Below are 26,027 nucleotides of genomic sequence, written 5' to 3'. Positions count from 1 at the left end.
TCTGATTTTCGTACAGGGTGAGAGATAGAGATCCAGTTTCAGTGTTCCGCAAGTAGATGTTCAGCTTTCCCAGCACCATTTATTGAAATCTTTTCTTCAACAACAGTTTACGGCCCCATTGTAAAAAATGAGTTGGTTATAGTTGCATGAGTTTCTTTCTGTGTCTTCTAGTCCATTCCATTGAGCTACATGTCTTATTGTGCAAGTACTATGTTGTTTTTGTTACAGTAGCTTTGTAGTATAACTTGAAATTTGGTATTGCAATGCCTCCAGCTTTGCTCTTTTTGCTCAGGATTACTTCACTGTTCTAAGTCTTTTGTCTTTCCGTGTGAATTCTAGGGTTGTTTTTTCTACATTTGTTCAAAATGTTATTGGTAATTTAATAGGGATTGATTGCATTAAATCTACAGATTGCTTTTGGTAATATGGCCATTTTAACAATATTATATCTGCCCATCTAAGAACAAGGGAGTTTTTCTCATTTTCTAATGTCCTCTTCAATTTGTTTTTTCAGACTTGTGTAATTTTCATCATAATGGTCTTTTACCTCCTTGGTTAGGTTAATTCCTAGGTATTTATTTATTTTTGAAGCTGCGTGAATTCAGTTGTTTTCCTGATTTCTTTCTCAGTGGGTTCATTATTGGTATACATGTATATGTTTTTCAGTCTTACTGAGAAACCAACCTTCTTATTCTCAGTGTTTTGAAATCTATTCATAGTTCAAATCATGGCTTTGTTGGTTACTAGTTATGTGATCTTGAAAGGGATAGATTTCCCTCCAGTTTAGGGTGACTGCTGTATATAATAGCTACCTTCTTCCCAACATGCCCCTACTCCCACCAAAAGAGTAACCCAATACTTGCTCTCCTCCTAGCAACTAGTGACATCGCAGGCTCCTCCAGTCCCCAGCCACTACCTCATTTAACCTCATCCCAGCTCCTATAAGAAGCGCTCCCTGCCCTGCCATATTGCTTTTGTCTCTCCTTGTTCAGAGACAGCCGGGCAGATTGTTCCTACAATAAAGGGTTGTTGTGGCCTGATCTGGTCTTGGTTTTCGGCTTTCTTACCTGACAAACAGTAATTTAACCTCTCTGAACCTTGGGTTCTTCATTGTTTATTGGGCCACTGTTGTCACATTACATGGCTGTTTACAATGACAGTTTGCATAGTATATGTGTCACAAGTACTTACTGAGTTGTAATTGCTGTTTGGCTCCTATTAGCCAAGCTAATTGTACTCTGCCTTCTCTATTTTGTTATTCTCTATGTAGTATTTAGTTTGTATTGCCTTAGGTTATATCTTTGTGTTCCATCTTTACTAACTAAACCTACATTTTTTCTTTTTTTTTTTCTTGAGTGTCAATTTTTATATTTATTCATTTGGTGAATATTTATTGGGAATTTTGTGTCTCATAGTATGACAGGGGCTGGCAGTACAAGAAGGCTAAAGATTTAGCCTCTGTCATCAAAAGGCTTACACACCAGCTTGTTATTATCAAATGATAATTGTTGTTACTTCATGACTACCCTTTGGAGCCCGAGGAAGGCATGCCTGACCCAGCCTGGGACTGAGGGTGACATTCTGAGCAGGGAACATGTCAGTAGGATCTGCAGTAGAGTGGGAGCTAGACGGTTGCAGGCAGCACGGGCAGAGTTGAAGGATGAGCAGGGAAGGTGTGTGGCGTGGGGAGCAAGCGGTTCACGTGAGAGTGGAAGCAGAGCTTGCTCTTTTGTGAAAGGGAAGACAAATACGACTTCGATCCTAGTTTAAAAGAAGATAGGAGATAAAAGTAACATAAGTCAAGATTAGATCATGAAGGGGTTTTTAATTCCTTCTGCTGTTAGAGTGCCTGGTGCACCGCCTGCGTCTGGAAAGTTGTGTTTCTAGTCTTCACGAGGAGTGGATACCCAGGGTTGAGTCAGAGAATGTTAAAGTTAAGGAAGCCTATTTTGTGGAGAGAACAGTTTTAAAATAGCTGGACTTCTTTGTCAGGTAAAAAAGCTGAAAACCAAGACCAGACCAGGACACAACAACCCTTTATTTCAGGGATCATCTGCCCGGCTGTCTCTGAACAAGGAGAGACAAAAGCAATATGGCCGGGGCAGGGAGCGCTTCTTATAGGAGCTGGGGTAGGGCTGAGTGAGGTCGTGGCTGGGGACTGGAGGGACCTGTGATGTCACTAGTTGCTAGGAGGAGAGCAAGTATTGGGTTACTCATTTGGGGGGATAGGGTCATGTCGGGAAGAAGGTAGCTATTATATACAGCAGCCGCCACCCTAAATCGGAGGGCAATCTATCATTCTTCACTTGTATTTCTTAGAAATTATGAGGGACAGCCATATATCGAATCCAGACCCTATCTATTAATAACTCTCTTGTTTCCACCCACTTTTATATCTTTATATTGGTGTCTCTCTTTTACACCTTCCAAGTAAAACCAAAACAAAATATTTTCTCTGTGACCCCTGGACACCCTTTGTATCCTCTTCCTTTACTCATGTTCCCTCAGTACTTTTCCAGGCCTCCTCTTGACCCTCCTCCTCTCTATTTTTCTGGAAGTCCATCGTGACTGATTGAGAGATGTTGAGCTTTTATCAGGTGACACAGGTTAATAACGGTGTCCAAACACACACAAGGAATGAGTGATCCTGTGCAGAAGAACCTGCAGCTGCTGCTACGAGTCCTGAACTCTGGTGTGGGGAGCTGGGTCCAACTCAGTACTCTCTCTTCCATTTTCAAAAGAAACTTGTTCATTAAGAGTTCTGTTTCTTGCCCCACCCTCTCCCATTATTTCTCCCATACTTTGCATCATAAACTTCTGGAAAGCACTGTAAATAATTTATACCCTTTTATTACTCACTGGTTAACTCCCTTTGGGGGAAATGAAGAGAAACATTTATCTTTTGCTGCTTACTCTCCTGTGGACGGAGTCTGTGTCAGCTTCAGGTGATAACAAAGATTTATGACCACAGGAGCTGTCATTGTGGAACAGTTGATTGACCCATAGATTTGATTAAACAAAAAGTTTTTTTAAAAAAATCACAAGCAGTGCTAATGACGCTAGAGTAGAAATTCAACACTTTCCCAACTTAAACTGAAAACCTGCTTGTTATCATCTTTCTTGTCAGTGCTCAATGCTGAGTGTTTTCTTCCCTGCCTACTTAATGAGTTTCCTGTGGAGTCTTATTCAGAATTTGTAAGTTCAAATAGAGAGCTATGACCACTGAAATACATGACAGTGTCCCGCTGATGAGGGAGCATGAGCAGGTCCTTTTATGATTTGTTCCTTCTAAATGTCTTTGTTCAGCTCACAGAAATAGGAGTGACAATTCGTGACAGCCTTGGGCCATTGAGATGACGGTGGTGCATTGTGTCGGTCCTGTAGCAAGTACTGCTGAAGTATGCCAGCTTCATTCCACCGTCACTGGCACCATACCAGCCAAGCCAAAATACACTCCCTCTGAGACATTTATAATCCAAGGGTCTAGATTACTACATCTACCTGAATTTACTCTGCATTCCCTCTCTGCTTGCCAGCCCAAATCAACTTTTTATTCAAACCATAAATCATATCATATCTACTACTACCACTATACTTGCTTAAAAGTAATCCCTAAATTGAAAGCCTTGAAGTGGCCCATCAGGCCCAGAAGAGGCTTACCAGCGCTCCACCTTCTTCATCACTGTTACTTGCACACATGGCTCCAGCCACACTGGCCTTTATTCAGTCCCTGTGCCACTGATCAACCTCACCACAGGACTTGTTCATATCTTTTTACCCTCGACCTATGATGCTCTCCCACCGGCTTTACATCTCAGCTCAAGTATTAGTTCCCCTAAGGTACATTCTCTGACTCTTCGCTCCCCATCACTACCCCCAGCTGGATTACTTGTTTTAGATCCTCTCACACCAAATCTCTCTCTGTTACCACTTTCAGGGATCTATTTTATGTTGGTCAGATCTTTTGGCTAGGATTTGCCTTCCTCTGGATTCTTTGAGGGGAAAGTCTGTTTTTGTTTTGGCTCACCCTGATATTGACCAGTGCCTGATGCCTGGGAAGCACTTAGTAACTATGCATGGCATAATTGGGTGAGTAAAAAAATGCAGCATCAATTTTATTTTTCCTTTTCATTGGGGGATTTATCTAATTGATAAGAATTCCACACAAATCTCTATTGGAACTACCAAGAGTAAAACTGTATTCAGATGCAGAAAGGCTGAGAGCAGCCTGTAGCAGTCAACTGTACTCATTCCATTCTGTGTAGGTCTTCATTAACATCTGCTTAAAATGGGGACGCCACTAGCAGCAAAGGTCTTTGGTGGATGGAGGGACAAACTCTCTGGGCCTGCTGACAGGTTGTTCTACTCTGTGACTGGATTCACATGCCGGACTGTCAATCCCCCCCTCCCCACCTTGAGGAACTGAGATGAATCCTCTATTAGAATGAAGTTATACACACTTAATTAGCAAGTTGTGAACGAGGGAGCTTTGGTGGATTCAGTGGTCCTTCCCAGTTAGCTGCCCCTCCTGTTTCTATCTGCCTAGGAAACATGTGACACCTCGCGTGGGGGGAGGGCTGCAGTTCTTGGGCATGTAGTCATTTCTTTCCCATGGAATTGCTTCCTGTTTGCCAAGGAAAGAAGTAAGCAGTCTGAACAGGGAAATGCATGCTTTTGGGCTTTAGCCTGCGAGGGAAGCCAATGGATGGGAACTTTACTAGGCGGTGAAACAGTAGCCGTCCTGGTCTCAGGTCAGAGCATCTGTCTGTGTCTCTGGGCAGATTTAGTTTAAGGCCAAAACAAATAGCTTCCCTTCCTTGGGTTCTGACCCTCGGGGCAAAAAAATGGGAACTAAGCTAGTCCAGCTGCCAGTGCTGGGGAAGTCATTGTTCTCTCCAGCCTTCTGGGAGCCCCAAATAATTAGCTGTGCAAAGAGTTAGTTGGAATCAGAGTTCCCCTCCAGGGTTTTCAGTGTCCAGCCAGGCAAAGTGAGTTGAGCTGAGAGACAAATGCAGCCTGCGAAAGAGAATGCGTGCCAAGCCTCCTTTCTCCTTCCTGCTTCAGTCCTGCTCCTCTGAACCTGTGTCCTCTGCTGCCCTGGGCACAGCCCCCCTCCTGTGTAGCCAGGGAGTTTTCTTAATTAGAGAAGCCATTGGTTCGCCCTTGGGCAGAAGGCAGTGCTGTGTTTTGGGACCTAGGCTTGGCATGTGGTGGGAAATGTCTCTTCCTCCCAGAATATCTAACACTTTCAAAGAGCAGCCAGGAATCTGGACTTCATGTGATATCACTCAGTTTTAGATTATTCGTTATTCATTACATTTGTTGTGTATGGTGTATAAAGCAAGTGCAGGGGACTTTGTGTGATCGTGAGCTAGACCATGCGTTTTATGAAGGGCCAGTGGTGTACACTGTTAGCACCTGTATTTCCAGGGCCGAGCACAGTGCCTGGTATATGTAGCAGTTTGATATCTCTTGACTAACCTCTAGGGGAGACTCACATTATCCTGACATCCTCTCGATATTAAAACTATAAAATACAACAATAACAATAGTATTGTTACTGCCCAAAAGGCTCACACTACTCTCCACACTAGGAAAACCAGTCAGCCAAGTGGCTGAAAAGAACTTCATTCTGATGAGCTAGTGGATCTGAAGATGGGGTTGTAAGGGGCCATCTTGTGTGGGGTGCTGACTTAGGGTAGTTTGTAGAGGAGATGGGTGATTGCAGACTGGTACGTGCCTTTCTCCAGGTGGAGCTTTGTGGCTAGATGATGTACATCTGATCTTAACTACCTCATCATGTGATACTTTTCAGTTCTGTAAATCTCAAGAACAACGATGATTATTTCCTTGGGATATTCTTGTCACTGATTAGTTTGCCCACATATAGTTCCTGACATATTACTCAATGGGCAGGGTAGAGGGGGTAGCTGCCCCAGGGCCCTCTTGCTGAGCAAACTTACAGTAGTGGTAGAAATCATGCTTTGCCTGATCATTGTGGAAGACAAGGGTCAGATGAGGTCAAGATCTGGTCTCTGTGCTTGGTTTCAGCATCAGCTACTTTTTATGGAACACATCCCAAGTGCTTTACCTAAAAGTTGCGTCTTGGCCGACTGGCTTTCCTGGTGTGGAGAACAGAGTGAGCATTTGGGGCAGTGACAATGCTGCTGTTACTGCTGTATTGTTATTGTGTTGTTGGTGCAAACAGAGAAAGCAACCCTGACCCTGAAAAGGATATCCGAGCCTGTGACCCAGATGGTGAGTGGGATCTGATTCAGGCCTGTCTGTCTCCAGAGCAGTGTTTGTGATCCAGTGCTGCACTACTCATATTGTGCGGACTCGGGCAGAGAGCAGCAGTGAGCCCTCCATGGGCTGGTTCTTCCAGAAAGGAGGCACTGAGCTAGAGAATGCTCTGCCCTCGAGTAGAGTCTCCTGGGCAGACCTCTGAAAGGATGGGTACTCAGGCAGATGTTCTGTTTTTACTCCTGCATAGCATTTGAACCTGTTTCTGGTTTTCCATTGCCATCTCTTTATGAGGAGTTATCTGCAGGGCCTTTTGATAAATTGTGATTGACATGGTATTCTGTGGTTTGATGTCCTAAGTGATATAAAACAGTCCATACTGGGGCGCTTTGCTAGGACTTGGGGCACTAAGAGCTGAGGTTCACAGTGTCTCTGTTTGGCTTCCTTGGATAACAACAAAAGTGATGACTCACTGTCAGTTTAAGATACAATTAAACCTACAGCTCTTAAAAGCAGAACACTGAGTTACAGCCTGCTGGTCACCCAACACATTTTTTTCTTACAGTGCAAATCCTTTATTATAGGTGTGGAAGTGTTAAACCATTATGGTATTCTATGCGAGACATAAAAGCCTAAGTAATTTTACAAATCGGGGTAGCTCTCTACAATAACTACTATACGATGGATCTACATATGTTAATACTTTCAGCTACTGGGGGATCCTTTTAATCAGAACACATGTACAATGGGAAGAAAGAATATAGGCCTTCACAAAAAAACTGAATTAATGCTCATGCGCTGCTCTCTATGGAGGCTAATCTTAATGGCCCTTTCCTTTTGGTTTTTCCAGGCTATCATCCTAGTGTGAAACCCATTTGCTCTCTGAATAAATTGTCTTCTGATAGAGGAAGGTTTTGCAAGTTGGACCATTGGTTTTGTGGAGTGGGGAGTAGCTTTTACAAAGAAATTCTTACTAATCAGCATCATGGCTCCACTGACTGAGGCATCCTTTAAGGATTTGCATTAATTCGCTCAAGTTGTCCTTCCCAAGGAATTGTGAGGTGGCCATTTTTTCTCTGGTTTTGCAGAAGAGAAAACAAGGTCAGGGAAGCCAGTTGACTTGCCTGAAGTCACAGAGCTGATCAGTAATGATGCCTGACTGTGGTTTCAAGTACATTTGTGGGCATCAGAATATCCCGGAAAGTTCTGTACGCTAAGTACACAAACTGCTGACCTGCTTTCTCAGCCAGAGGGGAGGCTGTGAATCTCTTTTTCAGAAGTTCCCAGTCACTGATGTATAGTCAGACTTGGAAAACATTGCCACACATTACACCACATCCTTTGAAGCAAATCAAAGTAAAGATTCAGGTTGGAGATGTCAGTGCTCCCACTTTGTTCCAACACAGCCATCTATACTTCTGCCTCGGGGCAACGGAAAGGGCTTTTCCAAGAACAGAACGTTTTGCTAGGTCCTGAAGAGTAGCTAAGAAGGGGAGAGAGGAAGTGTATTACAGGCAAAGTGGCCACAGGCAAGAGTCCTAGAGCTGCCCTGGACTTGAGGCGCCTGGGGGAGGTTACAAGTCAGTGCATCTGACAGACAGTGACCTATGTGCCGAGTATGTTATCAGTGGAGTCCTCCAGGAGACGTCTCTAACTGCCTGGCTGCTCGCTGGCAGCACAGCCTTACTGGCTTCAGCTGCAAAGCCCAGTGTGGCTCCTGCATCCACCACTTCCCTCCACAGCCTGCTCTGGCTTCCACAGCCATGTGCTTCCACCTGACCACTTGCTGGCTGAGGATCAGGTGAAGTGCGGACAGCTCAAACAGGGTTCCTGTCCACAGACTCCTGAAACTCAGTTGCGGTGGGGTCAGATCCGCTGTGAGAAACAACAGCCGATGAGAGATAAGACACAGTAGATGCTGAAGTGGAAGCTTGCGGCAAAATTGAGCTATTTTGAAGCACTGGTTGTAAACCAGAAGGCCCCTCCCCTTGCTCCCGATAGATTCTTGACCAAGGATGTTCACTTTCTGTTGAAAACTGTCTTTGATAGTTTAGGCCCAGCAACTTGTCCTTTTCCATCAATCTAGGCAACCAAAATAGGACTTCCTTCAAGAATTGCATTGAGACATTGCTTCAGTCTTCACTAAAAGGGGGCACAGTAAGTGATTCTGTGATAGAAACACTATGGGCGGGCCCCACACCCTGGAGCCATTGCCAAAAAAGACAGTGAATCACTTAGAATGTTACTCATAGGAGTTGGTTGATGGACACTGAACTCATCAACCTAATCCCAAATGGCCATTTCAAGCACTATTTCTGTTCATTTTCCAGGGCACTGAGGGTTTGGATTGCTTGAGCTCCGTTACAGAGACTTGTCTTCTTTCCCTTGGAAGGAATTTTGCTGGATAAGGACCCATTTAAAGAGCAGCGGGGAGGGAGGGCTTGCTGAGGAATGAAGGATTCAGTGTGGGGTGATGCAGGGAGTTCTGGGATGGGTGCTGAGGGGCTGTGCATGGTGTGCGTGTCCTCAGCAACAAGGAGCTGTATGCTTAATGTGATTAAAATGGTAAATTTTATGTATGTTTTAACACACTGTAAGAATCCAGTCAGGCTATGAGATACAAGCAGTAACATCAATGATTAGAACTATTGTTTCCATAATTTGTGCTTTGTGGCAGGCACTGTGTTAAGCCCTATGCACAATAATTATCTCATTTAGTTCTCTTATGAATCTGTGAGGTGGGTGCGATGATTAGCTCCCTGATTGGAGGGATTAATCAGCTGCCACAAGTCACAAAAAGCAAGTGGTTGAATGCAGGTTTGAAATGGGACTGTGTTGGCTTCTGCTTTTAGGCTAAACCCCCTCCTAAGATATCTTTTTTACTCTGAGACACTCCTACAGCAGTAAACATCAGCAAACAACCAAAATGAATCACAGTGACCCGAAATTCACCTTGTCAAGTGACAGCAGCTCTAATGCATGCACCAATTGTTTATCAGTGAAGAGTTGTGCTCTGAGGCTTGGCTGCTTTAGCAGTTTATTTGTTAATCACATAGAAGGATATCACAGAAATGAGAGTTATTTCACCCCTGCCCCATGTAGGGCTGTGACAATGCTACTTTGCACTCAGACCATGGGCTCCTCAGGGGCAGGGACAATATTTATCCATTTGTCTTTCTATTTGGCAGATAATAGGTGCTTGGTAAAATGTTTGTCAAAATGAATTTACGGCAATATTGTAGGAATCTGTGTAAATTTGGCTAAAAATTAGTCTCTGTATAGAGTCATAACTGTGTCTTTTTTTTTTTTTGGTGAATAACATTTTATTTTATTTTTTAAGTTCTTTTATTGGTACATTTTAGGTATACATTTCATTTTCATTTATCATTGGGACAACTGTGTCTTAATTACTTTCTCATCACTGGGATAAAATACCTGACACCTGCAACTGAAAGGGAGAGACTTTTTTGGTTTATATTTTAGAAATTTCAGCTGGCTCTGGGCAGAAGTGGCATGGTAGATGGGCCTGTCCCAGGGGAAAGCTGCTCACCTCCTGTTGACCAGGAAGCAGAGAGAGAAGGGAGGAGCTAGAAAGGGAAATGCATCTTTCCAGGTCACACCCCGTGGTGATCCTGCCTCCCAGCAGCAACTCAGGAAGGCACCCACATAATCCATTCACCTTCAGACACGGGAGGCTTAGGGGCTGTTTTGCATCTAAACCACAGCAGTCTGTCTTCGTTACTTTTGTTGTTGCTGACACCCAAAGTTAAAGGAGGAAAGTTTAGCTCACAGTTTGTAGAGGCTTCAGCCCATAATCGGCTGGCTCCAAGGCAGGGTGGCACGGCAGAGGGGCATCGCAGAGGAGAAACAGTCCATGGCAGGCAGAAGGCAAAGTAGCAAAGCAAAGTAAAAAGTAGCAGGGCCGGGGATTTAGTTCAGTGCTTTCGCCACCTGCTGCACAAGTGCAAGGACCCGAGTTCGATCCCCAGTACCAAAAACCAAAACAAAACAAAAAGTAGCAAAGTAGCACAGAGCAAGTGATTATCAACAGTCCTCTTTCTGTCCCTTATATTTTATCCAGGCTACCTGCACTTAGGCTGGGTAGCACTCACACCCAGGGAGGGCCTTCCGGAAGTATGCCGAACCAGTGAGTGGATTAATTTAGTAATCGCACACCCTTGATCCCAGCATCACACTGTAGATCCAGCTGCCTCTGAAAAGCCCCACCTATGACCCCATATGGCGTCGGGGGAGACATCTCCATATAAGCCATAACACAGGGTATATAGGCTGTTAATTCATCTTCTGGATCTAAATTCTGGAAGATTGAACATTAGAGATTCTCAGCAGGAAGTCCTTTTGCCCCTCCTGGGAGACATTGTGTGATTTGGTATTAGAAGGACAGTTCTGCTGGTCAAAGCTGAGGGCAGTGTTGGGCGTGGGCAGGGTGGTGTGCTAGTCCCAGGTGGTGGGCCGAGGCCCACGACGCTGGAAACGTCCTGCAGTGTTCAGAGAAGCCCCCACAGTTACCTGACCTCACATGTCAGTGGTGCTGAGGGGGAGAGATCCTGCTTTAGAAGGTTTATTCCCTCCTTCATTTACTTCAAATGTATGACCTGCTGCCACTCTCTGATTGACAGGCAAGCAAGCCTGCTTGTCCAGGGTCACACAGCTCCACGGTGCAGATTCTCGGACTTGAGCCAGCATCTCGGGGATACTTCTTCAGATGCATCAAGGTGGCCCCTGACAGCCAGTTACTGATTCAGACTCCAACTTCGTGGTCGCTGGAGCAGGTGCTGCCAAGCCTAAGAGGACTGTGGGCCTATGCTCCTTTCCCAAAGCTGATGGGGAGGGCGGTGACCTAAGATGGTTTGTTCAGGTTGCTGAAGTCCGAAGGCTCGGGCTCCCTGAGCTCTTGCTGGAGCAGGAACCATTTCTCAGTTTCCTATGGCTGCCGCACTCCATTGCCAGGCCAGTCACTCTTCGCTGAGCTGTAGCAGTCTCTCAGCTATCCGTGTTTTCACAGAGCCCTATAAGCCATATTATGGACTGTGTAGAAAGAATTATCAGATTCACACAGGCTCTGTATTTGCAGTGAGCTTAGGCTACTGTTCAGATTTGAGCACTGGCGGTCTTTAATGCGATCTGCTTTTCAGCACACCCACCATATGCCCCTGGCTTTCTCCTCCCAGTTGGACTCCTGGCTGCCCTGGGCCGAGGGTCTGCCTCAGTGTGCAGGGTAGCCCAGATGAGTGCAACAGGTGCTGCATAATTCTCCGGGTGGTAGAGCCGATGGATTTTAATCAGGTGAGCGCAGTTTAATGCAAATACTCCTGTAGCTGAGGCTCATAAACTGGGCTGCTCAATATTATTGTCCCAAATATTAGTTCAATGCTCATGGCTTGTATAAATGGCTTTCCTTGGGGTTTAGGTTAGGAGAAAAATCAATAAAAACCAGCTGGAAATGCAGCAAGGAACTGTGTACTCACACTGTAGTGCTGTAACCCTCTTCACAGCCAGCACTACCTCACACTGATCTTCTTTATTTTTTTGCAAGCTGACTTTTTTTTTTCTTTTGTCACATTTAAAGCTTCACAAAGATATGAAAATCCACCCTGGCTCCTCCATCTATTAAATGGGAAATGCATAGGGACAAATAGAAGAGCCACACCATACAAGGCAGCTGAAATACAGTGTTGTCATCGCCCTGCTCTGAGCATTTCTCAGGATGGTCTCTGTCCCAGCAGTGACTTGCTCGCTATTGTTAATGTAACAGCACAATGCTATCAGCCACACAGAGTTCTCAGGCTTCCTATCTAGATTGTCTTCCTGTAGGCTAGCCAGAATTTAGATATTTGTAAACGGAATTTGAACAGTGGCCTTTCCTCACAATATAAAATTCCGATAAGTGTAACCGGTCATGGCCCAACTCTTGTTTATTAATTAAGGCTTTACAGTATGGCACCTTTTTTGGAAGCTGTGCCTTATGCAAAGAGGAATGCTAATTATATTCTGCATTTTCTTTAATAATGGGGCAGCATTTTGGGCAATGCACTTTATCCAGACAATGCATCTGGCTCATAACGTAGTTTATTAATAAGGAGGCTCTGAATGTTTAATGGAAGACTGATAGAGTTGTGAAAGGGCGGCATAAATAATATCCCTGGGCAGGCCAGGGCAGCGGCAGTATGTCACCTGCTGTTAACCTCAAGAGGTCTCCAGATAGCTTTGATGTGTGCCTGCTATGTATTTGTTGACTATTCCTTGATACAGATGAAGCCGAGACCCGAGAAAATCTTTCTGGTAATTTGGTTTTCCCATGCTCTGAATGTTTGTTGGAGCTTTCCGAGCAATAGGTGCCTGCATTTGTATGAATCTTTCTTTTCTTTGGCTTTCTCAAGAATTATCTCTTTTATAGTGCCATCACCAAATATGTTCTATAATGACCCTCCATGAGACTCAGAATATGTTGGCTTTTTCTACTGAAACATTTTTATTGAGATAGAATTTATATGTGATCATGACCATTCTGTTAAAGTGTTAAACCAATTCCTTGGTTTTGTATCTTTACAAAGCTGTGCAGCTGTTGTTTCTAATTCCAGAACATTGTCAGCACTCCCAGAAGAAGCCTGCACACCTTAGCAGTCCCTTCGTGTCTCCCCTCCAAGCTGCTGATTGCTGCCATCTACCCTGTCTGTAGGGATCTGCATGCGCTGTGTAATTCATACAGTAAGTCAGGCAATTTGTGTTCCTCTGTGTCAGCCCCTCATCTAGCATGGCGTTTTCAGGGTTCGTCCATGTTGTACCTGCATGTGTGAGTGCTATGTTGGTTTTACAAGCTGAGTAGTGTGCCATTGTATGCTACATTTTTATCTAGTCATCAGTAGATAGAAAGTTAGTGTTTTTTCCAACTTGTGGGTATTATAAATAATGCTGCTGTGATCATTTGCATATAATTTTTTTGTGTGCACTTATATATTTTTTCCTCAGGGATATATACCAGAGCAGAACTGTTGTGTCATATGGTAACTTTATGTTTAAGTTCTTTGAAGAACTCCAGAGTGTTTTCCAAAGCACTGCTTTACATTCCCACCTCCAGTGTGAGAGATTTCAATTTTTTTCATATCCTAGGAAACATTTGTTAATATCTAGCTTTTCTATTCTAACCATCCTAGTAGATGTGAAGTAGCAAAGAACATTTGTATGTCCATGTTTACTAATGATATTGAGTGTGTTTTCAGTGTTTATTGGCCATTTGTATGTCTTCCTCGTGGGCTACCAATTTTAACCTCATATATAAATGGGGAAACCAAGGAACTTGCCGTGTTCAATGAATGAGGTAATAGCACCTCACATTTAAGGTTTTTGAAACAGTGATGCAAAAGCTTACAGATTCAGGGCCGGGGATTTAGCTCAGTGGTTTCACCGCCTGCTGCTCAAGCGCAAGGACCTGAGTTCGATCTCTGGTACGAAAAAAAAAAAAAAGTTTATAGATTCAAATTCTAATAATGAAATAAGCTATTTGTATTTAGTCATTACTGTTTCATTAGCAAGTGATAGAAACTAATGAAAGGGGGTTTTGGATATTTGCTTTCAGGAATACCTGGTTCCAGCAGCTACTAGATGACATCAGAAATCTGTTTCTCTCTGCTCTTAATCTCTTTCTCTGAGGTTGGTGTCCTGATGGGGCAAGGTCTCATCGTGGTAGTTAAGTGACCACCAAATCCTCAAAGTTTATCTTAGCTGGTTATCGAGCCAGCGAGATTTTATAAATAATTTCTCTTCTTCTCAATAGTTTCTTCCTTTAGTAGTTTTCAGATCTTAGCATTGAGTAGTATCGAACTGACTTGAATCAATGGTTAGCTCCCCGAAATCATTCACCTGATGAATGTAGTGATTGGTCACTTACCCCGTCCTGGAGGTGGGGATGAAGTTTAACTCCATCTAAACCATTTGGACTAAGGGTTAGGGGTGACATTCCCATAGGTGACAAAAATGCAGGAAGTAGCAAGGAATGCATGCTGGGGTGAGTAAAACCCACACGTGTCCACTGTGCCACTGAGTCTGTTCGGTGGGCTTTTACTTAGTCCTTACTTCTTTCTTATTGTCCATAGATTTGAATTAGGCACAGAGTCTCTGAAAAGAGATTCTTCCAAGTAAGAGATTAATGGGGAAATTTACATTTACTTTCTCTGATACAGAATAAGTGCTTATTTTAATAAATGCCAGCTAGATTGCTTAGAATCAAAGGCTTTTCATCATAATTCTTGATGCTGTTCATTTTGGGTTTGAGTTCTAAATTGCTTTGGTTTAATGTCAGCCATTAAACAAATCCTTGGATATCACAATAAGCATTTATTTATTTATTTAAATTAGAAGTTTCAGTGAAATCACTTACTGCTTGTATAGTTCAGTACATTTTACAAAGCCTAACAAAAGCAGCCTTGTCATGTAGTAATTCGTAACATAATTAAAATTTAATGAGTGCTGCAAGCCTAGGATAGTCAATAAAGTAGAAATATTGTTTTGTCTTTAGCTTTTTTGACTATTTAACTTTAGAGACACAACTTTCCCTATTCTATATCATCCAGATCCTAAATATAGAGAGGGTGGGAAGCAGTACACTTCATGCATTATGTTCTCTGTTTTCTTTTTTTTTTCCTCTTAAATTCTTTTATTGGTACATTTTAGGTACACAATACATCATCATTGGAAACTTGTACCTTTCCATGATGTATCTTGGTTCTTAGTTTTTCACCATTCTCCTGCCCTCCCTTCATGTTCTCTGTTTTCTGAACAATAGGATTTTATGTGTGCCTTCTCCCTGTGACAAGGCTTTCTGCTCACTGGCAAACTGTTTCTTTTTTTTTTTTTTGTATCGGTCATTGAACTCAGGACCCCGTGCTTTCGAGGTTGGTACAATGCCACTGAGCTAAATCCCCAGCCCGAACTGTTTCTTAGTAGCTAGACAGGGTCTGTTCAGAATGTTGTGCTGAAAGATTTCTAACAACTTAGTGTTCGGGTGCCCAGGGTACACCCAGCATTAGGGAGGCTGAGATACAAGGACTGCTTGAGCCCAGGAGGTTGAGAACGTACTGGGCAATATAATGAGACCCTGCCCCCTCCTTGTGCGCACGCCCCCCCCCCCCCCCCCCCGCAGAGGTGTCTAAGGTTGCCTTGCAGTCAGACTCAGCAGGAAAGAATGCTGTGATCAATTAATGTCTGTATCTGTATCTGGCCCTGGAAACGAAAGCAGTGGTGCCGCCATTACACATGGTCCATCCGTACTTACATCTTCAAACCAAATCTCCACTCTGAATGGTTGCAGGGTTGGTGTGGGTATCTTGGTGATGCAGACCAACAGATGGCTTCCTCTTTCATTGCCAAGATAAAATATTTCTGCTGCCTGTACAGCCAGTCCTCAAGACAGACATAGCTACAGAGACTTGACTTAAGACAACATTTTGATAGAAAGGCACCAAATTCAGAACAAAAACTTTTAGCCCAGCAAAAGAAGGCAGATAGATTCTTTATTTACTTAAATGGGCATTTAAAGCCTGTAGGGTATACACCTTTCTGCTGAGTCCTTAGGAATGTGAGGATGATGGGAGGCAGGTTTCTTAGTCTTAGAGATTTATAATCTAGACACATCTAGAAAAAGAGATGAAGGGCTCACCATGGTGACACGGATTTACATACAAAGGCCAAAGGAATAAAATAGTTTGCTTATGAGGAAGGAAATGTGGAATGATCTAGGAAGAATAGTTTAGAGAAGGAGAAGTTGCTTCCTTGAGCAGTGCCGTAAAGGAATTGAATTAAAGGGCTTAGAGTGACGGGGGACAGATGGCTGGGATGGGAGGGGTGTGAGAAGGACCGACTGCTACTGGTCTTAGTCTCCGCTAACTAACACAACAAAGACAGGAACAAAGACAAAGAAACAGAAAACCCCAGAAAACCAAAAGCAACAACAGTAAAATCCCACAAACAACAAAATCACACGTTGGCTACACCTATACATGGAAATGTAATATACTGTATTAAAAACCAGATTTCACAAAAAACTTAGAAAATAGTAGAAGATCTGAAGATTTCATATGCAGGTTTTCTTCCCTTTCTATAAAACCTGGATATTCTCACAATATCTTTCCTAAATTCCTTCTAGCCCAAAGTGGCTGGCAGTGAGTCATGATTACCGCTACCTACTGGCAATTTGGCCGTCTCTACCTTCAAGTCTCCCCCCAAAAACTGTCATCCACCGTCGTACTTGCACTGGTGAGACTATTTCATTTTACCCAAGTCTCCAACAAATTTTGGAAAGTGAAAAATTGCTTTGAGAAGTTTCTGTTCAAAATCAAACAGTGAAGAGAGAAGTGGGGTGGGGAAGTGTGTGTATAGTATGTGATCGAGTATAGTGTTATCTATTTTTCTTATAGGTAGATTGCTTTATTTCGTTATTTATACTACTTCCCAAGGTGATAAGCAATTTGAGTTTACATTCCTTCTGGGATAGCAAAAAGTACCAGATAGAATTCAGTGAGGAAAGTATAAAGGATTGCAGAAAATTCCAATCTGGCTGGAATTGAAACCATGGTTTTTATCACATTACCTTCAGACTTGAAAGGCTGAAATGATAAGCTTAAGAATTTAGTTTCAGCCTGCCTGAAAGAGAGGGTGCTGCGGGTCAGAAGGATTTTTAACAGAAAGGTTAATGACCATTTAAGGAAAGAATTCAACATGAATTTGTCAAAACAAAATGAGGTGACCAGTCCAGTGTTCCTCTTGCTAGGGTTGCAGGACTGGAAGATAAAGTCAAGATTGAGAAATAATGTGTTTCAGCAATATATATGGATCTCAGGGTATTCTCATAGTCAAAATTGAGAAATGTCACACGCTTGATAGCACAACCATGAATTTAGAGCTGGTAGGAGAATTTTTAAGTTATCTGTGTTATCTGTAGCATTTTAAAAGTTTTGCTACAACGTTTCAGCTGTGTTATGATAAACAAAATTGAGGTTTCCCTGTTGATTCCCTTATGGACTTAGTATGCACTTTTTTATTACTGTTTTGTTAATCAAATGATTTGATCCCATTTTCAATTTATAAAATATCATTGGATAATATTTTAGTAATAGGACAAATGTTCCTTGATCTCATGGATGAGCTTAATTTTCTAGAATCGCATAGTAAGTTAGCTTTGGTTTCCTATAATGGGGCTCTTGCTTCACTTGTATTTTATATAGATACAGCTTTCTGGCCATACAAACTATACAACGGCATCAAAGTTGGGTCCCCATCTGCTTCTATTCCCATTGGCTGGATTAGTCTTATCGTAATTAGGTCTTTGCCAAAGCTGCTCTTTTGATACACTGTATTCTCTGGAGGGCTGAGTCCTATATTAAATTTTAGTTCCGAAGTATAGGGAGAGGGTAAATGGACTTGGAACATTTCTGATGCTGAGTTGTTATTATATTGCATGCTTTCCTTCACCACTTTAAGAATCCATCTTTTTCAATACAGGTAAAAGTGGGGAGACTGAAAGGGAAATTGTTTTCTGCATTCTCTATAATAGTTTTTATTTAAGAATGATAAAGCAATACTTGGTAAGCCTGGACCAGTTCTGCAACAGATAATGCTGAAAATCCCGGGGGAAAGGCAGGATGTTTCTGCATTGGGAAGAAATAAACTTCAAAATGTTATTTGATATATAAAGTTATTATAAGTATATTGAAGACAGCTTTGCCTAGTGTAAAAATGACTCAACTTGGAGTTGGGCTGGCTGTGCTTAACCCCTCTGTGTCTGGTTGCTTCTGTTCTGAAACCAGGTAGGAGCGTAACTAAGATAAACACAGTGCAGCATTCAGTCTCCCTCTGCTGCTTGGGTAGGTCAGTTAACATCTTAGCGCCTCCTTTTCCTCTTATATAAAATTGGAGCAATAATAATACTTCATATACCTTGGATTTAATAAATTAGCTGCCATCTTTCAGATGATTAAGTGGGGGCTGTACAACATAAGTCTCAAAGAATTGCAGCTAGTCTTATTGTACTCATTATTGAGGACTCAGTTGGTATAGAGGAAGAGAATTAGACTTGAAGTGGGGAATTATGGCTTTTTTGCCATAAAGTTATTTGACTTTGGAAAAGTGAACTGACTTCTCTGTCTACATTTTCTCTAATGAAAACTGATTGTCCTCACTCTGCTACACACTGAGGTCTGTCTGAGTTAGAGAAAACAATAGTCTCAGACACCTGGGAAAACATTCTCAAGATCTAGCAGCTCTATAGTGTCAGTCTTTACAAAGTCCATTTTAACCTGAATTTTTCCCTATAGGCAAATAGAAAAAGGGTGGTTTTGAAAGTTGATGATATCTATTATATTACTGGTTTATGAATTTCTAATTTTCTGAAAGTAATTGACTTCATATCTGGATTTATAATCTGGTTCTAATTGACTTATTCTATCAATCTACTACTGACTAATGCAGTTTTGAAGTGTTGACAAAACCTCTTCAGTGATCAATCTTGAGTGATATCTATGTGATAAGATTTCTAGCCATTTGTTCAGTTAGAAGGGAAACCAACCCTTTGTTTGTTGTCAGTGACTTGATCAGAACCCAGTGTCATCCACCAGTGCTAGACATTTTCTTGCCTATTTCTGTGGTTTTTGGATATGTGCTTAATTACTTGTTGTTAGACATTGTTATCTCTACCTTCCAAGGACATTTCTTCCCTCAATTTGTTGCCCTTTCCTCGTAGCTCTGGGGTATAAGGAAAATTACATCAATAACCCATAGTGCCATCATGAATATCGATTCCACCAATCTGTGATGTTGATGGGGATATTATATACCTCATACATTGAAACATTGGAGGCCTTGGAGTGCTTATAAGAGAATACATGTTAAATGAAAGCACCCTGGAATGTGTGAAGTGCTAAGTAGTTGCTGGATACCAGCAGTAGCAGTAGTTGTAGTATCGAAGGTAGTAATAGAGGTACTGTTTGCTTATGTAGCAGAAGATTAAACATGTTCCTAATGTAGGGAAAAAGAGCAGTGACAAATACTTTTCCAAAGGTCCTTAGGCTGTGGATCACATACTTACACTCTACGTACTAGAGTACCTATTACCTGTGTTGCCAAATTCTATACGGAACTGTCTTTGGAGGTGATTCAAAAGATGCCACAGGACAACGGGGCATCACTCTGCAATAGTAAAGTTGGACCCCTACCTCACACCATGTATAAAGATTAACTTACAGTGGATCAAAGACTTAAATGAAAAGGTTGAAACTATAAAACTCTTAGGTGAAACATACAGGCATGTATCTTTATGACCTTGTTTAGGCAACAGTTTCTTAGCTATGATGCAGAAAGCGTAATAATGCAAGAAAAAATACATACTTGAACATCGTGAAGATTAAAAATTTTAGGCTTCAAAGGACACAGTTGACAGAATTAAAAATCCACAGAAAGGGAGAATTTTTTCTTCAAGTTGTATATCGGAGAAGGGACTTCAGTGAAGGTTCTGAATAGACATTTATCCAAAGAAGATATGCAAATGGCCAGTAAACTCACTGAAAGATGCTCAGGTTATTAGCCCACAGAAAACCACAGTGAGATAATTTCATACACACAAGATGGCTAAATAGAAAAAAGACAGACAATAACAATTGTTAGTGAAGCGATGGCGAAATTGGAACTATCATGCACTGCTGTTGACAAGAAAATGGTGCAACTGCTTTGGAAAACAGTTTGGACATTTTTAAAAAAGTTAAACCTAAATAGAATGCAGTGATTGTATTCTTAGATATCTGTCCAAGGTAAATGATATGTAGGTGTTTGTATACACAAAAATAATTCACAGTAGCATTATTTATAGTAGCCAAAAAGTAGATACAATTGAAATTTCTATGTAATGAATGAATAAATTCCATGTAGCGAAATGCTGATGCCTCTTACGCCATGGATAGACCCTGAAAACATTATGCAAAGTGAAAAAATCCAGTGACGAAAGACCACATATTGTGTGATTTTATTTATATGAAATATCCAGAATAGGCAAATATATGTAGATAATAATCAGTTTTGTGGGTGGTTGGGAGTGGGCGTTGGACATAGACAGACAGGGACTGTTCATGGGAATGGGTTTCTTTACGAAGTGATGAAAATGTTCTTTAATTGTGTGGTCAGAGCGGCAGGTGGATAATGTATGAAAAATAGCTGTTATAAAAACTAAAAATTGACGTCACAGTGCTTCTTTTCTATGGAAGAAGTTTGAAATCTGCTAGAATAAATGCTTCCCTGGCTGCTACCGCCTAAGTTGTGAGGCCTGAGAGGTTAGCTCTATGTCTGGAAATAGAGACACACAATGAAATTGTTGAGCTGCGTGAGTGGTCCCCACGACCACCTCCAGGTTTGTAATTCTCTGAAAAATCCCTAGGAGTACTCATAATCTCTTGGTTATTGTTTTTCTGCACTGAAAAGCTACAAAGCCAAATCAGCAAAGGGAAAAGGTGGTTTGTGAGGTCTGGAGGAGACCAGAGCAGGTTTCCAAGGTCCTGTCCCAGTGAAGTCACACAGGATGTGCTTAATTCTTTAAGGAAGAATCATAACAAGTATGAAGTGTTTCCTACCTGGAAAACTCATGAGAGATTCAGGGCCAACTTTTCTACTGGGGATCGGTTTGCCTTGTTTATACCAAAATTCTACCCTCCCAAAAGGAGAGCAGGCTTTCAGCATATGCCACGTTACTTTTGCAGGTTATGCATGGTAGCCCGCTATCGTTTAGGGAAAACTGTGTATTAGTATAGGGAACTGTTTATCACCTCAGGTTCCCAGGTGCCAGGCACTGGCCTTGTATGCAGATCTTCTAAGTACTATAGGTCATTTCGGGTCTGCTGCTTTAACCCTTTCCTGCACATAAACAGAAGGATCCCAGGTCTCAAATTTATGTTATGCACAATAAGCCAATACGCCCAGAGTCGGATGAATTAAGATTTAAATAAGCAGCGGTTCTCAGTGGGGTTAATTTAGCCTTATATGGGTTGCTCAAGCACTTCCTCTGAAGGAATGTGTGAGGAAGCAATAGCAGTCTTCGTGCTTTCATGATCCAGGTCCTGATAGCTGAGAGTTATTCCTGACCGCACCATCTCTGAGCCTTCCCTATTTATCACTGCTGTCTATGGCCTCATTTCCCTCTTTCTCTTTTCATAGTATCTTTCAGAGTGGAAACTAATGTGAATTTTGGTGTTCTCCAACTCCTAACTGGTATGTCTAACACCATCAGATTGAATTAATTTGAACTATTAAGCATGAAGTACATATTACTATGGAGCTTATTCCAGATGTATTATTGTTAGTTTAATTGTTATGGCTAATCATTGATTGTGGTTTCTCTAGGTGCTTGAAATAATAATAATAATTATAATACTCTTTTTTAATAGTGCCTTTCATTTAAGGATCTTGAAAAGCCTACATCCTGGAACCACTTATTGTAAAATTATCATTATCTGTGGATTCTCATTTGGCTGAAGTTGGGAAGGACTATGCCAGTGTATGATTTTAACAGCCAAGAAAAATTTATATTCATGAATCATGCTCTTTTTTTAATTTTTGCAATATACCAGCATGAAGAGAAAGAGAGAGAGGGAATTTAGCCCACTGAGACATTATTTCCAGAGAGCAGTCCTATGCCACTTATAATAATTCTGGAGTCTTTGTGTTAGCATGGTATTGGTTCTGAGTTGGTGGATTTTAATTGTAAATGGTATTCACGTTGTGTGAAGTATGCATTTTATTTTTTCTTTCAAAACAGGGCATTTTGGTTCTGTGTTTTAGTGTGTGTGTATCTTAAGCCCTTAAAAGAGACCAAAGTTCTTTGGACACTCTCACTTACATCACATTTTAAAAAGTTCAAAACTAGTGAGAAATATGATGCAATATGCTGGTGGTTAAACATCTATTTACATACACAGAAGGTTGGGCATCAGGAAGGGGAGGGCCCTTCAAGTACCATTTGGTTTCTCGAAGTCCCCAATCCTGGAACAGTGGAGGAAACAGAAGAAGATAAGGGCCAGTGGCTCCCTGCCCACCTGTTTCTTGTTGCTGGCTAAATATTCAAATAGCCTAACCATTTTTTAGAGGTTGAAATTCCCATAAAGTAGTTGATATAACAAAACATGTATGACAGGCTTATAATGGAATTCTGATGAGTTTTATTAAATCAATGCATAACCCTAAGGACTGGAGTCATCTTCATGTGTTACTGTACTTCTGCCCAGTAGTGGTTCAGGCAACGTGGGTTTTCCTGGAAAGGTTTCAGTCTGGTCTGGGTGATACCTGGAGAATGTTCACCATCTGCTTGCTGTTATGAGGCCCATAGGAAATGAATTGCTCGACTTAATCGAAATGGATTCATTTTGTTGTCCCTTTCCATTGGAGAAGTGAGGCCATGGACCTGTGCCATGAATCATGTGGCCTTGTCTTGACAAAGCATGCTTTATTCCAGGAGACTGGGAAACCATCATGAGAAAAAGGGTAAAACAGTTGTTCTCTGCTTTGGCTTCTGCTGGAATCTCCTGTGGATCCTTAAAATTACAGTAATACCTCAGTCCATGAACTTAATTTGTTCTACACTTTTGTTAAAATTGTGTTTGTGTGGGGAAGATGCTCACAGTTGTGTTTGTCACCTGATGCAGAGTTTGCAAACAGAAGTAAAATTCTGCAAAACACTTCTGTTTAAAAACCACCTTGTAATTTGGTTCTAGTTCTTAGTGGTTCTTAGTAGGACTAATATTTAAAATATGTGGCACTGGGTACAGGACTGAGCTTTTGCTCTTTGCCAGCCCCTGTACCAAGTGTTTTACGGGTATTAATATGTTTGATTGTCACAAAAACCAAATGGAAAAGCATTGTTAGCTCATAATTTAGTTATTTAAATATGTATAGGGTACAGGTAATAATTGTGCTGGTTCTTAGGGAGGAAGCCCAGGGAATACTTTCAGGATCAATATCATTTGAGCTGACATGAAGACTAAGGAGGAGTCATCTAGACCAAGAGGGGAGGAAAGGCACCGCTGGTGGGGAGAATGGCCTTCACAAATGTCTTATATCAAGAAGCAGAATGGCTGGTTCAGTATGGAAAGAAAACCGGTGCTTCTGAAGCCAGGAAGAGCATAGTGCAAGACAAGATGTAGGGCGATCAGGAACTACCTCTGCACGAGTAGTAGTTCTGCTAAAGGCTTTTGGACTTCATTTTGAGATCAAATGGATTCTCTGATCACATTTACACCCCTGAGAAGATCTGTCTGGCTGCAGTAGGGGAGACAGAATAGAGGAAGGCAATAGGGGATGCATTGTGTTATGGCTTGTATACAGATGTTCCCCCAAAGCCTCATGCGGTCATAGGTGGAGATTTTTGGAGGTGGCTGGATCTAGAGTGTGTGATGCTGGGATTAAGGTTGTGATGCTGGATCAATTCATGATGCAATGCAAGCATTAAGGGTGTGAGTGCCTCCCGATGTAAGGATGGGTAGCCTGGATAGAATGTAAGGGGCAGAGAGAGAGTGCTGCTATGGTTGCTGCTTGTCACTTGCTGCTTTCTGCTTTCTGCCCTGTGTTATCATGAAGTGTTTCTCCTCTGTGACGCCCTCTGCCATGCCACCCTGCCTTGGAGCCAGCTGACTATGGACTGAAACCTCTACACACTGTGAGCTGCAGTAAACCTTCCCTCCTTTAACTTTGTGTGTTGGCTATTTTGTCTCAGTAATGAGAAAAGTAACATACACATTGTAATGAGTTGGATGGTCTTTGAATGATTTTCCCCCCAAATTATGTAGAATTGTTCCCTACAGGAGAGAAATGAGCATGGCTTACACTAAGATGGTAAAGGGAAAGGAAGAGGTGGGTATACATGAGTGACATTTAGATGGTCAAATCTTTAGGACATTGAGATGAATTCAGAGAAGCAGGGGAGGAAAATGATTTTTATTCTAATTTTACTCTTTAATGTTATTATCCTCAATTTGTGGAAGAGCTGAAGATAATTCAGGAAGTGTTTTTCAAACTTTAACGCATTTAGATATCACCTGAGGATCTTGTAGGCATGCAGATTTTGGTTTGGTAGGCTTACAGTGGATTCTACAATTCTGCATTTCTAATAAGCTCCAAAGATGCTGATCCTGCTGGTCCATGGCACATTTTGAAAGTCAAAGCTCACAGAAGTGAAATAACTTACTCAGGATGTAGCAGATTGGAGTCAATACTTAAACCATGCCTCTAAAGCCCACAATCTTAATCATAAACCCCCAAACTCATGAAAGAACTGGAAATACTGTGTACTAGACTGAGAAATTTGGATTTTATCTGTGAGCAGTTGGCAGTAATTGAAAAAGTGAAAGCAGAGATCCAATCAGAGTTTGTATTATGGTTTAGGATGTATTTATGAAAGCACTTTGTACTTTCTGATATAGATTTTCCAAGTCAAATTGGAGTGGTCAAATTAGAATGTAGTAAGAAAAAACCCTAGGTATCCAGACTTTGCAAGTAATTGTGTTGGTTTATTAGATCATCTACTCTGTAATGAGGGCAGTAATTGGCTCTTATTTAGTGTTTTCCGCCCAGCCATCCCAAGTCACTCTACTAATAAGCATCATCTTTATTCAGAGTTTAGATGGCCCAATGAGTAAAGCTAAAGGACTGGATGTAACGGGGCTGGCTTCTGGGGATGCTTTCCCCATTCCTTCGGTGTCCAGATTCTTCTATCACAGTTCAGTATATACCTTAGCATTTCCCTTAACTACCTGACCTATCTGTATCAGCGTTTCCCTGAATGTGTCCCAGGGAGAAATTTTTCTTTCTTTGGAGAGGCATAATGCACTTTAGTGCAGAAGGGCACTGAGAATTCCCATAGTGAAAAAACTTATTTAGTTCTATATAACTCACTGTTTTCCGACACAAGCTGACCTTAAAATGACCCTCAGCATTTTTCTCCCTCTTAACCTTAACATTGCACTGAAGAGATGTGCTGTGTGATGGGGTTTCTGAAAGCCTGGCCCGCGCTCACAGATAGCTATGGTCTTTGAGTGCATTAGTGTCAGTTGCCTGGGGCTGTGATCTTCGAGGGAATGACTGGCAGATGTGACATTTTGGCATCTAGGACAACAGGATAGCTTGGTTTTCACTTTGTATTTCCTTACGCCTGGTGACCCTGCAACTGTTAAAATACACATCTCGCCAGGGATTTAGCTCAGTGGTTCCGGCGCCTGCTTTGCAAGCGCAAGGATCGCAGTTCGATCCCCGGTACCAAAAAAATAAAATAAAATAAATACACATCTCTATCTCAGGGGTTAGTTTGGAGGAAGTTTGCGTGTTTTTCTGTTATCTAGAAGAGGTGATCTGTACTTTTCTGTTACTTTGTTTCCATATGTGTAATTCTATTTTGGCAGCCACAGCATCTTCCTTTTCACTGTTTCATTTAAAAAATCCCAGGAATAGGATCATTAATAGACATGACATTTCCATTGAGTCGTTTTTAATGTTAAGTGTGTAACATGAAAATCCAATGGTTTTCTAAAATCTGAGTCAGTTTGATAGTTTGAAGGTGAAAAAGTGTCTTTTCTCTTGAAGGATTTTGCATCAGACAAAAATACCAGACTATATATAGTTAGCACTTATTAAGAGCAGAAAATTCTGGCTAAATAAATTTTGGGCTATTAGGGGAGTAACATACAGGATGAGATCCACTACAGTACTAACAGAATGAAAACAAAGTATACTAACAGAAAAGG

At 41.7% G+C, this 26,027-nt stretch overlaps 1 protein-coding gene across 1 annotated transcript in view; it reads left to right on the top strand.

Annotated features, from left to right (window-relative positions):
- Nucleotides 1–26,027, top strand: part of Fhit (fragile histidine triad diadenosine triphosphatase) — a 1,393,700-nt gene that overhangs the window by 441,387 nt on the left and 926,286 nt on the right. The window contains exon 4 of the mRNA XM_087181606.1: nt 12,846–12,972. The gene's annotated coding sequence lies outside the window, so the exon portion shown is untranslated. The remainder of the gene's footprint in view (nt 1–12,845; nt 12,973–26,027) is intronic.

This window comes from Heterocephalus glaber, unplaced genomic scaffold (genome assembly GCF_053883595.1).
Source record: "Heterocephalus glaber isolate CG9 unplaced genomic scaffold, H.glaber_assembly_v1.0 deba00001472, whole genome shotgun sequence".
NCBI lineage: Eukaryota > Metazoa > Chordata > Mammalia > Rodentia > Bathyergidae > Heterocephalus > Heterocephalus glaber.
This window is presented reverse-complemented; position numbering and strand designations above follow the sequence as displayed.